At 40.3% G+C, this 15125-nt stretch overlaps 2 protein-coding genes and 1 long non-coding RNA gene across 5 annotated transcripts in view; all 3 read right to left on the bottom strand.

Annotated features, from left to right (window-relative positions):
- Window positions 1-15125, bottom strand: part of LOC145445865 (neuronal pentraxin-2-like) — a 540218-nt gene that overhangs the window by 90118 nt on the left and 434975 nt on the right. The window lies entirely within an intron of this gene.
- LOC145445854 (cytochrome P450 4V2-like) overlaps window positions 1-15125 on the bottom strand; it is a 416089-nt gene that overhangs the window by 36072 nt on the left and 364892 nt on the right. The window lies entirely within an intron of this gene.
- LOC145447166 (uncharacterized) lies at window positions 178-5550 on the bottom strand. Its single transcript, XR_013917478.1, has 4 exons — window positions 4680-5550; window positions 3559-3636; window positions 3266-3372; window positions 178-1766 (listed from the first exon to the last, which is right to left on the bottom strand). It is a non-coding gene; the product is annotated as an uncharacterized LOC145447166 (long non-coding RNA).

Raw genomic sequence — 15125 nt, forward strand, 5'->3', positions numbered from 1 at the left:
GCGCGTCCATTGATCATCCCATCAAGTCATTTCCTGGCCACTGTAGGGACAAAGTCTGGTCGAGAATGATATCCATATACTAGCCACTGATCAACCCTCTGAACACTAGCTAGCTCCTGGACCTACATATTCCCTTATACCACAGGTTAGGCGACGCAGAAATACACTTACACAAGATTGATTTTCAGGCAAAAAGCTTATATTATCAAATTGTCAACAATAAAAAAGCAGCAACGAGTAAAATTAACAATGGCTGTAAATCACGTCAAAATCAATCACTCAAGTTGAAGAGATATAATAAAGCTGCAGGTGGACTCAAAAATTATCACAAACAGTCGATCAATTAATCAGCCTAAAAATAAGATGACTACGAAGTATGTACGCTGGGACGATTACAGAATACCACACATGGGCAAGTGTTCAAAAATTGGAAGAAAGTTTGAACTCGAAGCAATTACCTTGAATTTCGCCAATGAGAATAAAAATAAAACACGCACCGCATTACACATACACAACTCTATCAGAAATACCAGAGGTTGGCAAGTTTTGAAAATCATTATAGGCAATAATAAAAACTGCAGCAAAGTAAAGCACAGCATTGAATCAAAGCAACATCTGTCAATCAATCAAGGTAAAGAAGCATGCACACTTGTAGGATTACAGAATACGACACAGGGGAAGTGTTGAAAAATTATGATAGGTCGAAGCAATTACATAGAATTCTGCCAATGAGAATAAAAACAAGACACGCACAGCATTACACATGCACAAACGTATCAGAAATACAGAGGTTGGCAAGTTTTGAAAATCATTATGCAACAAGACATAGCGATACATTAAAAATTGCAGCTAAGTAAAAAAAGCAACGCATCGATTCAAAGCAACAACTGTCAAATCAAGTTGCAAAATTACGTTCACAATACGAGAATACCATAGAAATGGGACGGTAACAAAAGTTCAAAAAGTGGCAGGTTGAAGTTCTTCAATGACTGTAAAAATACATGCACACAAGGGAAATACCTGATGTTGATATTTAAGATGGCAATGGCAAGTATTGAAGGTGAAGAGGTAATACGAATAGAGATACAAAACAATAGGATGTTATACTCCGGTCAATTTGTTGTTCTGACATCCTCCATGTGCAGATCTGTCACACATTGTGCAAGGTGTAGTATAACAAACAAAGCACTTTTACTTAGATTTTGCCTACTTTTACTGCATGTTTTTGTGACTACTTCTACTTAGGTTTTTGAAACATAACCAGTTAGATAGCCCTATAATGTAGTGATAGTGAATACAATTTAGAAATCGCACTATAATTGAGTGCAATTATATATTTGTCACGGTGGTACTGGTATATCCTGCAATTTTGAAAGCGGCCCCTACCAACTGCAGTAACCTGGAAGTGTGAGACTCGTTCTACTTTTAGAAAGTACTCAAGTAGTCAGATTCAGATCCACCTTTACTTGAGCAGCAAGGATGACTCAATTTCACCTCTTTTTGATCGTATATACCATGTCTAGAGCGGATGAAAATAATGCTTAGCAGATTCAACTGTAACTTGTAAAAAATTCCTCAGCAAGCAATGCACACTTGCAATCAACAATTTCTCTAGCTGGAAATATCTTCAATCTCGATACAGGTTTAACTTGCAACGAGGTGAAAAGTTCGTATGATGGAAAGAAATGACTTTACACAGCATCCTCTTCTTCGTCATCGTCTGGGTAAGGCTGAGACAGGATATGGACTCGTTCTGCATGCTTGTCCTAAAATAATTAGCAAGAAAATCATTACAAGCGAACATGAAACAATCCTTCAAAATGCTACCAATTCCGAGAGCCTTGCAAAATATATACTGACAAAGTACAGCATACTATGCATAAATCATGAATATTAAAATTTATGACCATTATAGAACAGTGGACACTAGGGCAGTTCAAAGAAACTTTTTTCAAATTTGATTGGATTAGTTGGCAAATCATTAGGGTACCTAAAAATACCTTGCACAACAAATTTGACTGAATTTCAACCAGTAGATGTCGAGGTCATCCAATTCGAAATTTCAATCATTTTTCAAATAATAGTATTTATGGTGGAAAATTCCACTCCGAGATGATCAAAAATGCCCAAGATGCAGGGATGTTTTTTTTCACCCGTTTCCATCTTTACAAGTGCCTATGGCAGAGTTTGGATGAAGACATTGCCCGTTGACGAATAAAAGATATGACACGGATTAGCTGGAAATTAGTAGATTTCATTGACATAGCCAGTAGACACGTTCAAATGACGGTGATATACTTTGCAAATAAACTATTTTTCACACTAAAATCAACGACCACGAAAACGAAAAATAACCGACACCCAGGTAAAATACCCCCTACAAAATGCTGAAACGACAAGTTTTCGTATATTTCTACTGTCTGGTCATTTCGATACGACATCAGCGCTGTCAATGAGCGAGTCCGTGATATCGCGTAAATGCCAACTATTCAGCTTCGTAGGCGGCGACAAACTAACGCTTGAAACGCCCCAATAAATTGTAATCCGAGATTTCGACATGCAATTGTCGCGTTGTCAGACTAGGCTCCAACCCATTGTGCTGTATTCAAGTTGGGGAATTACTCGAATTAAAACTCGAATACCGTCCTTTCGAAATGTCAATTTGATAATTCGTATCATCGGTGCTGCGTACTGCAAATTAGCGAGAATCATTTGTGTGCAATATTGGGTCATTGACATCTGATATGAGCTATCGTCGCTGGTTTGATTTAGCGCGCCCGCATGCACGCTATAATAGCTGGCATGAAATATCACGTGCACCAGGCTATGCCTGATATCGTTACCAGCCTGAACTATCGGCACTAACTGGCACCGCACATGTGATAACATAGCTGGCCTAAACTATAGCGTATGCTACAGGCATCATATGATTTGCCTGTTATCTCTACTTGTTTGATTGTTATGTTATACTGGCTTAAGACCGACAGCGTTCGATTGAATAAACCTGAATCTGCGCAATTAGCCACGAACAGACGCAAACGAACGTAATTGATTAGCGCTAATACTGAAACGTCAGAATATGCATGTACTTAACCGTAATAAATGATGCTAACTTGGTAAATTTGAAGAAATTTCAAACCCCTCCCTTTTTTCATCTGGTCACCCTATGTAGAAATAAAAGTTGGCGCCTATTACGAATATGGTTACGAAATAGAAACATTATCCCCTCTGCGCAATATATTTAGACAATCAATATTGAATCTACCTCGTATTGCTGATTTCTGTTTTTGGATGGTGCATGGCGCAACACAGATCTGACTGCAATCTCGTAGTCCTTTTCCGGAACAGTCGTAGGAATATTGCAACAAGCACCTAAACAGGAAGATTATAGTAAACAATTCATAGAGACGACAAACTAGTTCAACCTACGATATATAATGTCTTGTATAAACTCATTGCACACAGAGCTTTCTTCCCAGTTCTGCTCAACTTTATCAGTTGCCAATCTATTGGGAAACTCCGCGCTCATCAAATAAATATACTACCGTATATACTCACCATTTCCAGTAGGAAATTCCCAGCAGAATGAACTTAGACGACTCTCTCTAGGAAGGGCTACTTGCTGAGACAACGTATCTGAACAGATGAATAACAGTCAGTGGCACCTCAAACACGCAATAACAGGCATGGGTTGATTAAACGCAGTCAAATAATTTCAATCTTATAGCTGGCGAACAGAGCGCAAAATTTAATAAAACAGGTCTCAATATAAAGCTACTTTCGCACTGATTCAGAAGATATAAATTAAAATCTGATACTGGCACTAAAACCCCCCGAAAATTGCCTTCAAAGTCCGAAATCGGCATTGTTTCCAACAAAAGTAGCGGCAGTAGACAATGACAAATCAAATATCTCGAAGTGATTGTGACATCATTGAGCGCCTTGGCGAAGTCGTGCTGAATATACATTACAATGAAATTCATGAACCGTTGTGCCGAATGGAACAAACTGTTTTGTAGATCGGCCTGTTGCGTACTAAGAAATGCGCGTTGATAGTAAATTCTACGATATATGTGTAATTGTGTAGGCTTTTGTGCTATAATTTGTATTTATCCAAATTTTTGAATGCGCGTCGACGCAAAATACACAAACTATTCACATTACGACTTATTCGCGCTACAGCGATTGATAAGACACGCTCTAACCTGAGAATCACAGGGAACACGGCACGCGACTTCGCCAAGGCGCTCAATGATGTCAAAATCAGTACGAGACATTGAGCGGTCATTGTCTACCAACGTTACCGTTGATAGAAACAATACCGACTTTGGCCCTTTGAGGGCGATTTCCGTGGCGTTCCAGTGCCTGGACCAGATTTTAATTTCTCTTTTCGGAGTCTGTGCGAAAGTAGCTTTCGATTGAGACCCGTGTAATTAAATTGTGCGTTCTGGTCGCCAGCTCTAACATTCATTGAGTTATCAAATTGGAAGTTTCTACAGTCATCATTACATGAGCATAAAAAAATTTCAAATAATTCATAACTTACATACGGTACTTACGGTACTCAGTTATACTTTCTAGACTATATATAAGAGTTGAATAATCTTTTTACAAATCAAACGGTCATAATTGCAGATTTCTTGCTGTTTTGATACCACATGGAGGAATTAAGCTCTAACCTGCATTTGGTGAATTTGTGATGCACTGTCAGTAAAATCATGACATTACTGGCAGATTTCTTCCTTCACTTTTCTTCAAGATGCTGAGATTTTTTTTCGAACTGTTTCGCCCGAGCTTCAGCAAGATCCGTATCACTGTGCATGGTATCAGTAGAACATGTGCGATTTCTTTGAATCTTCTCGTAACCAGCCGAATCAGACCTTGAATCGGAATCATATTTGGTAGATCTTCGTATCCGTCGTCTTTTCCCTGCATCCGATGCCGAGCTATCCAAGTTAGTATTGCAATATAGTACTCATACGGTAACCATTATATATAGGGCTGGGTAGAATTGAATATCGGTACTTCAATAATACAATTTGGAAGCCAAGCATTAATATCATGATTGAAATACCAGCAACCACGACTTTCGAGTAGGGATGTCTATACCTCAATTTGGGTTACGGGTCTAATTCAAAAATTCGGATAGCTTGCGGTCAGACAAATCCTGTCAAATGTGACCTTCCAATCCATTTTCAGTCATAAATCACAAAACAGTAACTCTTACCTTCTGTTGATCAAGAAATCAGGTTTGGTGACAATAAAAGGACGTACTATAACAGTATCAACTCTAAACAATAATAGGCCTACCGAATATCCGTCATAGCTCTTTACTATATGGATTCAATAACCAAGCGCATTTTCGTTGTGCACATACGCCACTTCTGACTATAACCGTATCATTGACTGACTACACTGCTACAACCAGTGGTTATGGTTAAGTAATCACCGAGCTAAGTGGCACACAGCAAATGTCGAAAATGCTTCTCATCGCTGACAACAATTCACTTCACAGAATCACACATCACAGTTCAAACTTCCCAGACGAAAATTTGAATCACGTGAACTGGCTCGCTGCGCAATGCGCCACTGCGCATATTGATGAAAAAGGATAATGATCTCATTCTCTTCAGGCATTGCGCCACGCGATGGACGAGGAAAGCTCGTCAATCGTTGAGTGGTATTCAGCGTGGTAACATCGGTAAAACATGCGGTATAAAAATCGTGAAGTTTATTACATGCTCGAAATAAAAACACGAAAGACAATGTACCATTATCGAAGTCGATAATAGAGTATACCATTGACTATTCAATATACCAGCATATAATCCCTGTCAATTATATGGCGATCAAGTCAGATTCACTGTGCGCACTGCGCAGTCGCCATTTCTGCCGACCCATTGAGCGCATTAAAGTGAAAAACGCTTAACATCTCACGGCATGACGCACGCGAAAAGTTCGGAACATCTTTCGGAATTGCGAATGTTCACCGCAGGAACAAACAGTAACACGACAGCTAAAGGGCACAGAAATGGCAAAGTTTAAAAGCTTGAAATGTAGGCCCGACAGTGAATATTGACCGTTCAATGCCAGCATGCATAATTCGGTTACGTGACGTCGCTATGAAGAATCACGTCCAGTGACGATTTTCCTTAAAATTCTCGTGAAATAGTTTGAAATACTGAAATGTGTGCAATTTTTGCATATCAGCGTCGGGAGTTAATGAGAGATTGACTTTATAGCTGAAACAAAATGGAGCTATCCTCACACTGTCCGAATATGATATCCATTGGAATTCTGACTTGCACTTTCAGTGGACTATCCCGAATATCGGTGTGTAAATGTGCGATTTTCTTTCGAACTGTACTCTTGAAATATTTTGAAAGGATGAAATATATGCCCTTATCAGCAAGAACTTGAGTGGTTGACTTTTTAGCAGATACAACATAGAAATATCCGCACACTGTCAGATTATGATATCCATTGAAAATTGAATTGGGACTTTTAGTGGACTATCCGAAATGTTTTTCTGTATGTATGTTCTAGGATATCCGAACCGGACATTTTCGAACGTGGATAGCCAAGTATTAGCCCACGTCTGTCCAACCGGACACTGGGACACTCGGACACTGCTTGGATAGCCCTAGGCAATTATGTGTTTGCTGGGTAGGACAATTTACTTTTCGCTTTTTTACTCGTATCTACAGTATGGCATAATTGTATGGGGGAATGCTTGTACTTCACATTGTTTTAAAATTCGTACCCTGCAAAACCGAGCCATGCGTTTGATGGCTGGCTTGCCCCAACGAACAAGATTATCCCAGTACTACCGCAAATACAAAATTCTAAAATTTGACGATATTTTTACATTTGAAGTAGCTAAATTTATGCATCAATATTTTTCAAATGAATTGCCTCCTGTGTTTAATGATTTCTTCGCCCTTGCTCAAACTGTTCACTCACATAATACCAGATTTTCTTTCCAAGGTAACATCTATTTTCATCGACCCACAAGTAACCTCACAAAGAAATCGATCGACTATGCCGGTCCTGTCATATGGAATGCTATACCCTCATCAATACGGGACCTCCCATACCACTCCTTCAAAAAGGAATTATTCAGTCACCTCATCTCCCGTTACCAATGATCCGCTTGTCTCACACCAATTTTTTTAGTTTCTTCAGTATTTTATTTTTATGCTGAGCTGAATTGATTGATCCCAACCAATGCATCCAAATTTATGACACGATATCTGTATTTGGTAATGCAGGGTGTGATCAGACTAGTTGACCCTACCCAGAGTCATATCGGTCACACCCTTTCCTATACCGTTAAGTTCATTTATTGTTGTTTCATGTGCCAATGATGTTTTCTTTACGGTTGGACAAATCAATAAATCTCTCTCTCTCTCTCTCCACGCCAATGAAGCAAAATATAAGGAAACACTACGGCATCATAGAGATCGCCAACATAGAGACGCAAGAGGGCGCAAAAGAGAGGGGCGCGGCCGCAAAAGAGACGGAAACAGAAATGGCGCGAGACATGGACGCGGAAGAATACAGCATGCCCAAATTAGGGCAGGAGATAGAACAGCCAAGAGAATTGGCGAGCGATTACGAAAGTCAACCGAGCGAAACGAGTGACGAAAAGGGCGCGGCAGAAGAATCAGTCTATATCAAGCCCGGAACTACTGCCATCTCCGGCTAAGCAAATTTGCGTGGTCACCATCTTACAGATGCATGGTGGGTTGATTCGTAATGGGTTTGTAGTATTTTATACGAATGGCTGGACGACTTAGTACAGGCGCTTATGGAAAAACGTCCAGTGTTAAAATATATTTGATTCGTAATGGGTTTGTAGTATTTTATACGAATGGAGCTTTGAATGAATAATCATCGTGACATTCAGGATTTGTTTCAGCCCAATATCTCGTGTTTATATCTGTGTTATCTGTGTATTTCGATATGTCGAACACATCTCGTTTTGGTGGTAGTGTTTGTTGCGCCTATGGGTGCAGTAAAAGGCAGAAAAAGATATCCACGGAGTCATATATGAGAAGTAATAGCGATGGTAGTAGCGATGAAGAGTCTTTGGTAAAGCGTCGGCATCCAAGAACATTTCACCGGTGAGTGAATGGCAGAATAAGCAGGGCAGCAAGACTATCTTTGAAGAATCAGTTTCTATTTTTAATATCTCCTGACCATCACAGTCAATCGATCAATGTCCAGATAAGCCACAGCATTAATGAATAGGCCATGTTAAAGTGTCATTATACCAGAACATTTTGTCACAAGTATAGGCCTATGGATGTTGGTATGATCAGAGCCGACTATATCAGCAGTCCCAGCACCATGTCAGGTCATCAGTATACCTGTAATTGCATGACCAGCCAGGTCACTGTTTGTATTCTGTATGGGGAGTTCAGCCAATAACTAGCTTAGTACTCAATCCTTGCTTTAAAACGCCGTGAAGGTTGGAGGTAGGACTAGAACAGGGGTGGGCAAACTTTTGAGCTCGCGGGCCGCATTCAACATCTGAATCCATTCGCGGGCCGCACTATGTAAAATTGAGATTATAAACCAAAACGCAATATTGGTATTTGATCATATAGTGAGGACATGGAGATAATATGTATGATTATGTAAAACAAAACAAACATAGCTTTGATGATATTGTACACGTGTCAGAATCCGGGGCGAGATTTAGGCTGGTCGACCTCAATATCCAATTTGTCAAAACTATAGAGATGAAAGTCGGGTGTCCCAATTCTTAGAAAATCATTGAAATTTAAATCTGTGAGAAACGATCTGTTTACTAAATCCACTTTGGGCTCAATTCCAGGACACACAATGCTGACAACATCATAATCATGTTAGTTCCAAACACGCCTATACTATGTGTAGATAAAATATAAATACCCTAATTCAATGCATACAGAGAACGAATCTACCCAAGATACATCAGAAGAAGACGAATCGTTTTTTATAAGCACATCACTGAAATAATTAAAACAGGAGTGGCCAATCTGAATTCACACTCGTGATCCGAATTATGTCATGCGATCTTATTTAGGATTTCTAGGATTTTTGGCAGTTGAAACCTTTCAAACTGCGTGGGCCTTGAGATCGGACGGTCGCGCCGGAAATTAAACATAAAATTAACATAGGAAGAAATTACATTAGAACAGTGGTTCTCAAACTTTTTATGACACGCCCATCCCCCCTTATCATGGTGAAAGATTTCGTGGCATATCATATCACAAAACGCAGCCAGAATGCTTGCAATCCTACCGGATAGAAAGGCTACGACTGTGGATGGGAGATTTTTAAATATGAAATCCAGACTAGAAACAGCAATAAAATGATGAATTATACGTACGTCGCGCGGAGCGCGAAAAAATTCTAGTTCAGCTCAGCTTCGAGGCCCCTTTCAGATGCTTTTACGCCCCCAAGGAGGGCGCACGCCCCAGTTTGAGAACCACTGCCGTAGAATTATCATGGTGAAATATACTAAGAAATAGTTTAATCAAATCCCTGCATTAATTCGATTTTATTACGCATTTTATCAATATTTTTGATAAGTTTCTTTAGACTCTCGCGGGCCGCACAGAACGGTGTTGCGGGCCGCATGCGGCCCGCGGGCCGTAGTTTGCCCACCCCTGGACTAGACGGAAAGGTAGAATTAACGGCCACACGGTTTTGCCCAGCATAGTTGAGTAATAATTCTATATTTCTGGTGCCAGATGCCCACACTACAGTTCAAATTGCTAATTCCGTGGTCAAGTTCATTATAGATTCGTGCGTGCGAGACGTTCGATTTGTCTCGCAATATGTTTTTTTTAGGTTTACCTTTGCCTTTAGATTCAAAAGGTTACCTAATAGTCTATCCTTCTGGGGTAGAAAGTAACAGATATATTAAAATCAAACAAGATAATTTCACATATGTTCCTGCTACTTTTATCATCGTTCATAACCAAGAATGGTCAATTTGGTGTGCTTAGTATCATAGTATTACTTGTGAACTGATACAATGTTATGTACAACGCAGCTTTCCTACCAATGATTCCCTGAAAGAAAGATGGATAGAATGTATTAGAAGAAAAGACTGGGTGCCAGCAAGATCGTCGGTCATCTGCTCCGATCATTTTTCAGAAAGTGATATTTACCGTGTTGGCGGGAGAATTCGTTTAAGGACGAATGCGGTGCCGACAAGATTTCTGAATTTTCCAAAATATATGAGGCCAAAGGCAGGGCATGGTATGGTATGGTATGGAACGAGAATTTTCCATACTCCATACTTGCCTTACTCTCTCCATACCATACTTGCAATTTTCCATACCATACCAACATTGTTCCATACCATACTTGATACATATTCCATACTTTCAAATACTCCAATATCATAAGTAGAGTACCTTTTATAGCACTTATATTATTGATATTTCGGATTTCATTATTGCTTAAACTAGCGAATCTAATGCGAATCTAATTCCTGGTAATAGTTTTACAAAGTCTGTTTTGGTGACGTTTAGTTCACGGTGGTGAGGTGCCGAGTACTTCTACTCCACAGCTCCTGCGAGCAAAATGAGATAGTCAGCAGATTGGTATCTTGGACTGTCCATAAAAGAGACTGGCAAAATACGGCCCGCGGGCCGGATGCTGCCCGCAACAAGATTTTTTCTGGCCCGCGGACAATTTCCCGTCTTACATAATAATGTGGCCCGCGGCCCCAGTCTGCCGAGATTCCCCCTACTTGCCTAAACGTCAAATTTTAATGACTGTATGTTATTATATAGGTGTGCCCACTGTGCAGCGTGCGAGAGTGGAGCTTACGGGTAAGTTCGTCGAAGCGAGAAGACTTGCATTATCGGCATTTACGATGCGCTCAACCCTAATGAATTCATTCTTGGTAAATTTTGGGTACCGGGCTTATCAAACACTTTGAAATCCTAATTAAGAATTGCACCGTGAGTTAGTTCATCAGAGAGAAGCAGACACGGCGGCGCCTGTATGACAATGATATTCTCAAATCCACATTGTATTGTCATTATTGGCGAGAAATGGCTTTGAAGTGACGTTGCTGTCGATAAAATACATTCATTAAATACGATGTATTCTTTGTATACATGGGCGAATAATTTATCCATTCAGCAATCCGGCCCGCCAAGTACCTAATTTTCCTATTTCCGACCCGTCAACTGGAGAAGTTGCCCGCCCCTGTTCCATAAGAATATCATCGCACTTCCGGTACATTGGCATGAGGCACATGCAAGTTTGAAGTAAATACTCGCAAAATAAGGCGCACCCATGAAATATGCCAGCTGCAGGCGATCAATACTGCAGCGATCTGCTTCATTATTAGTAGGGCTGGGCTAAATCGAGTACCTGAGTGATTCGATTCTGAATCACGTATTATGCTTCGAGTCCAGTCGAGTATTCGAGTATCACCAATGATGACGTCACAACAGAATGTACTATGTCAATCTTCAAATATGTACCTTTTATGGCACCATAAGACCATAATGTTTGTTATTCGTCACAACAAAGATACTTTGGTATTTTTTCGACTATACCGATTTCATTGCACTTGTTGACAATGTTGTGAGATGACAATGACTTCGGAAATGTGTTTCTAGTAACGTTCGTAGTTTTGTACTATGCCTCGTATGCTGCGACACGGCCAATCAAGGTTTCAAGGCTTCCTCGGTGGAAATAGTATCAAAACTATAATTCTCGTTAGTGAATTACCTTTCAGTTGCGAGGAGCGTATAATGTCAGTACTCGAAATAATCGTATTTTACTACTCGACTAGAATCATTAAAATTAATACTCGATTCAGATTCGAGTGCTCGAATCATTGTGCCCAACCCTAATTATTAGTACAGTATTTGGTTGGGGTCAGCGTGGCGAGAATTTCAAACTATATTCTACCCCACTCCCTGATCTATAATCCTAATGGGAGATCGCTTGAAATATGACCAATAAGATATCTCGGTATGTAAATAGCATAGATGTGTGGACAATGTTTCAAAAGAAATGTAATGATCAATCACATTGAGCATTTAGTACGTTGCATCATGATTGCTTGTAAGCTGTCGTCCACTCAAGGAATGAGGTAGTGGGAGTAGCCTACATTGCCAATTATTGAGTCACATGATAGACTATGCTCGGAGACGTCGTGTCTAGACTCGAAATAATATAGGATCAACATTACTGTTGTCATTATTACATCACAAAATCATGTCATTCCAAGTGCTCCTAAAACCGCTGCACAAGCGTGTATTTGTTCCAACACAGCGTTCAATAGTCCACGTTCACACACAACAAAAGCGATCGTATTCCGTGAACACTGAACAGCGAACAACTTACGCTTCATGAAGCTTGCAAAGATCACGATAAAATGTATAAAACACCAAAGTATGGAAGTATGGAAATGTCGTTCCATACCATTGAATAAAATCTTCCATACCATACTTGCATTGTTCCATATTCCATACCAAAATATCGATCCATACCATACTCCCATACCATACCATGCCCTGGCCAAAGGTACGGTAGACACTAGGCAGAGACTATATATATATTTATAAAGTTTGAGTTCCAATTACTATACCTTTATTTTAGCCCTAGTTAATGTAAAATTCACAAATTTCAGGCTTCGAACAACCGACGAGTGAGACCTTCTGCAGTTCCAGATAAGAAACGGCATTATGAAGCACAAACCGCTGAAACTGAAGTAGTTCTTCACGACCACAGCTACTGTCCGCATACGTCTCCTCGAAAAGTCGTTCAACAGCAACGCCGTAGGGTGGCAGAAATTAAGAAGAGGTTGCATGCAGCCAGAATGAGAACATACCGTCTGCAAAAAAAGTGAAAAAAAGTGAAAACTCTGGATGAGGTCATTGCATCTCTTAAGAAGAACAATTTGATAAGCGATTCGTGTGTAGAGGTAATGTCACAAAAATTCAGTGGTCTACCAAGTGAGCTCTTGCAACGTATGAAGCTACAAGCTGGTGGAAGAGGAGTCTAATATTCTAAGGAACTGCAATCATTTGCAATGACGCTTCAGTATTATTCCGCTAAGCCGCGGCTAAGGCATACAATTTTGTGCGTCAGAAGTTTCAACTTGCTCTTCCCCATCCAAGTGTGATAAGACGCTGGTATGGAAAACTTCCCGCTGAGCCTGGCTTTACTAGTATTGCCTTTTCTGCTGTCAGAGGAAAAGTAGAGGAATCAGTAAATCCTGTAATATGCTCCATAATGATGGATGAAATGTCGATCAGCAAACAGGTTTTTTGGGATGGAAAACGATACCGAGGATATATAGACATGGGTACTGACTGTGAGGACTATGATTCTTTGCCTCTTGCTAAGGATGCATTAGTTTTTATGGCTGTTTGTATCAATTCATCCTGGAAGATCCCGCTTGTATACTTTTTCATTAATGGTTTAACAGGATCGGAACGAGCAAATTTGGTCAGAATTGCATGACCAAGCTTAATAAAGCGGGTGCAACTGTTGCTTCATTGACATGTGACGGACCTTCCTGTCACTTCGCAATGCTTTCTGCATTAGGGGCAAATATATCCTCCAGGAACATTGTGTCTAGTATTACTAATCCGTATTTACCCGATCATCAAATCCAAGTAATTCTAGATCAGTGGTTCCCAACCTTTTTCGACCCATCGCCCCCTTTTCAAGGTCAACACCGATCATCGCCCCCCAAAAATTTTGTGTACCGAAAACTGGGCATACAAACTGTAATCACCGGCGAGTTGACTAAAAAAAAAGGTCAAATTGTCGGCTCGATGTCTATATCGACACACTTTTGTAACAAAATTTCCGTGGGATGACTTGAAAAAAAAAAAAAAAAAAGTCAGCCGTTTTGACGCGTCATCGCCCCCCTATCTCCCCCTTCGCTATTTTCGCCCCCCGTCGCCCCCGTTGTCCATTTTCGCGCCCCCCTAGACCGCCAAATCGCCCCATGGGGGGTGATATCGCCCACGTTGGGAACCACTGTTCTAGATCCTTGTCACATGCTCAAACTAATCGGAAACTGCCTAGCAGAATGGCTTTGCAAGATGGTAGTGGGCACCAAATTTCTTGGAATTTCATCGTTTTACTGCAAAAACTCCAGGCATCAGAAGGCCTGAGACTTGGCAATAAGCTGAAGAAGTGTCATTTGGAATGGCATCAGCAAAAGATGAAAGTCAATTTGGCTGCTCAAACAATCAGCGGCAGTGTTGCTGATGCAATCGAATATTGTGACAAGAACCTCAAAATGAGATGCTTTCGGGGTAGTGCTGCTACTGTCAAGTTTTTGCGTAGTTTTGATCGCCTTTTCGACATACTCAATTCGAGAACCCCGTTTACAAAAGGGTATAAGTCTCTTTTAAATGAATCAAATCAGCACTTGTGGCGTCCATTCATGTATGAAATGATAGATTATATTGCCAAATTACAGGACCCCTCGGGAAAGCCTATTGTTGAATCTCGCAGGAAAACAGGATTCCTTGCATTTCTGGTTTGCATAAAGAGCACGCAGAGCCTTTTTGATCGCCTCTAGTGGCTACAAAAATGGTGAGGTACTTGCTGATGTACAAGTTCAGTCAAGATCATCTTGAGCTATTTTTTGTGCTGTCCGTAGCCGTAGGACGGGAGTAAATGTGACAGTTCCATATAGGAAACAAAAGAAATCAATTACACTGGAACTGAAATCTGAAACGGTATGTTTATAATACCTCGTTCGCAGATATTAAGCCCTAACTTATCCCACTTTTTATTTTCAGATCACCCTCAATTACGTCGAGGGCGACGTGAAGTCAATTACCATTAATTAATTAATTCTGTCTTTATTTTTTCATGTTCTTTTAATATCACTCAATCATTTAAAACCTTGCGTTTCTTGTAACTAAAGCTGTTGTTTCTGAAAAGGAAAGTTCAGTATTTTGGTACGAGGCAGTACAGCGCGTTATTGCGTGTGATCACAGAAATGGTTGATCTAAAGCCAGGTTGGAGTGCTTCATCTAGTAGGGTAGGCAAGTATCGTGGGCAGAAAAACTGCGTGTGAAATGTTCACATGTCCAGTTAGTTTTGAATCTAATCTAATTTCTGGTGTCATGAAA

Source organism: Botryllus schlosseri, chromosome 9, assembly GCF_051294905.1.
Source record: "Botryllus schlosseri isolate E-star chromosome 9, Bs_hap1, whole genome shotgun sequence".
Taxonomy (NCBI): Eukaryota; Metazoa; Chordata; class Ascidiacea; order Stolidobranchia; family Styelidae; genus Botryllus; species Botryllus schlosseri.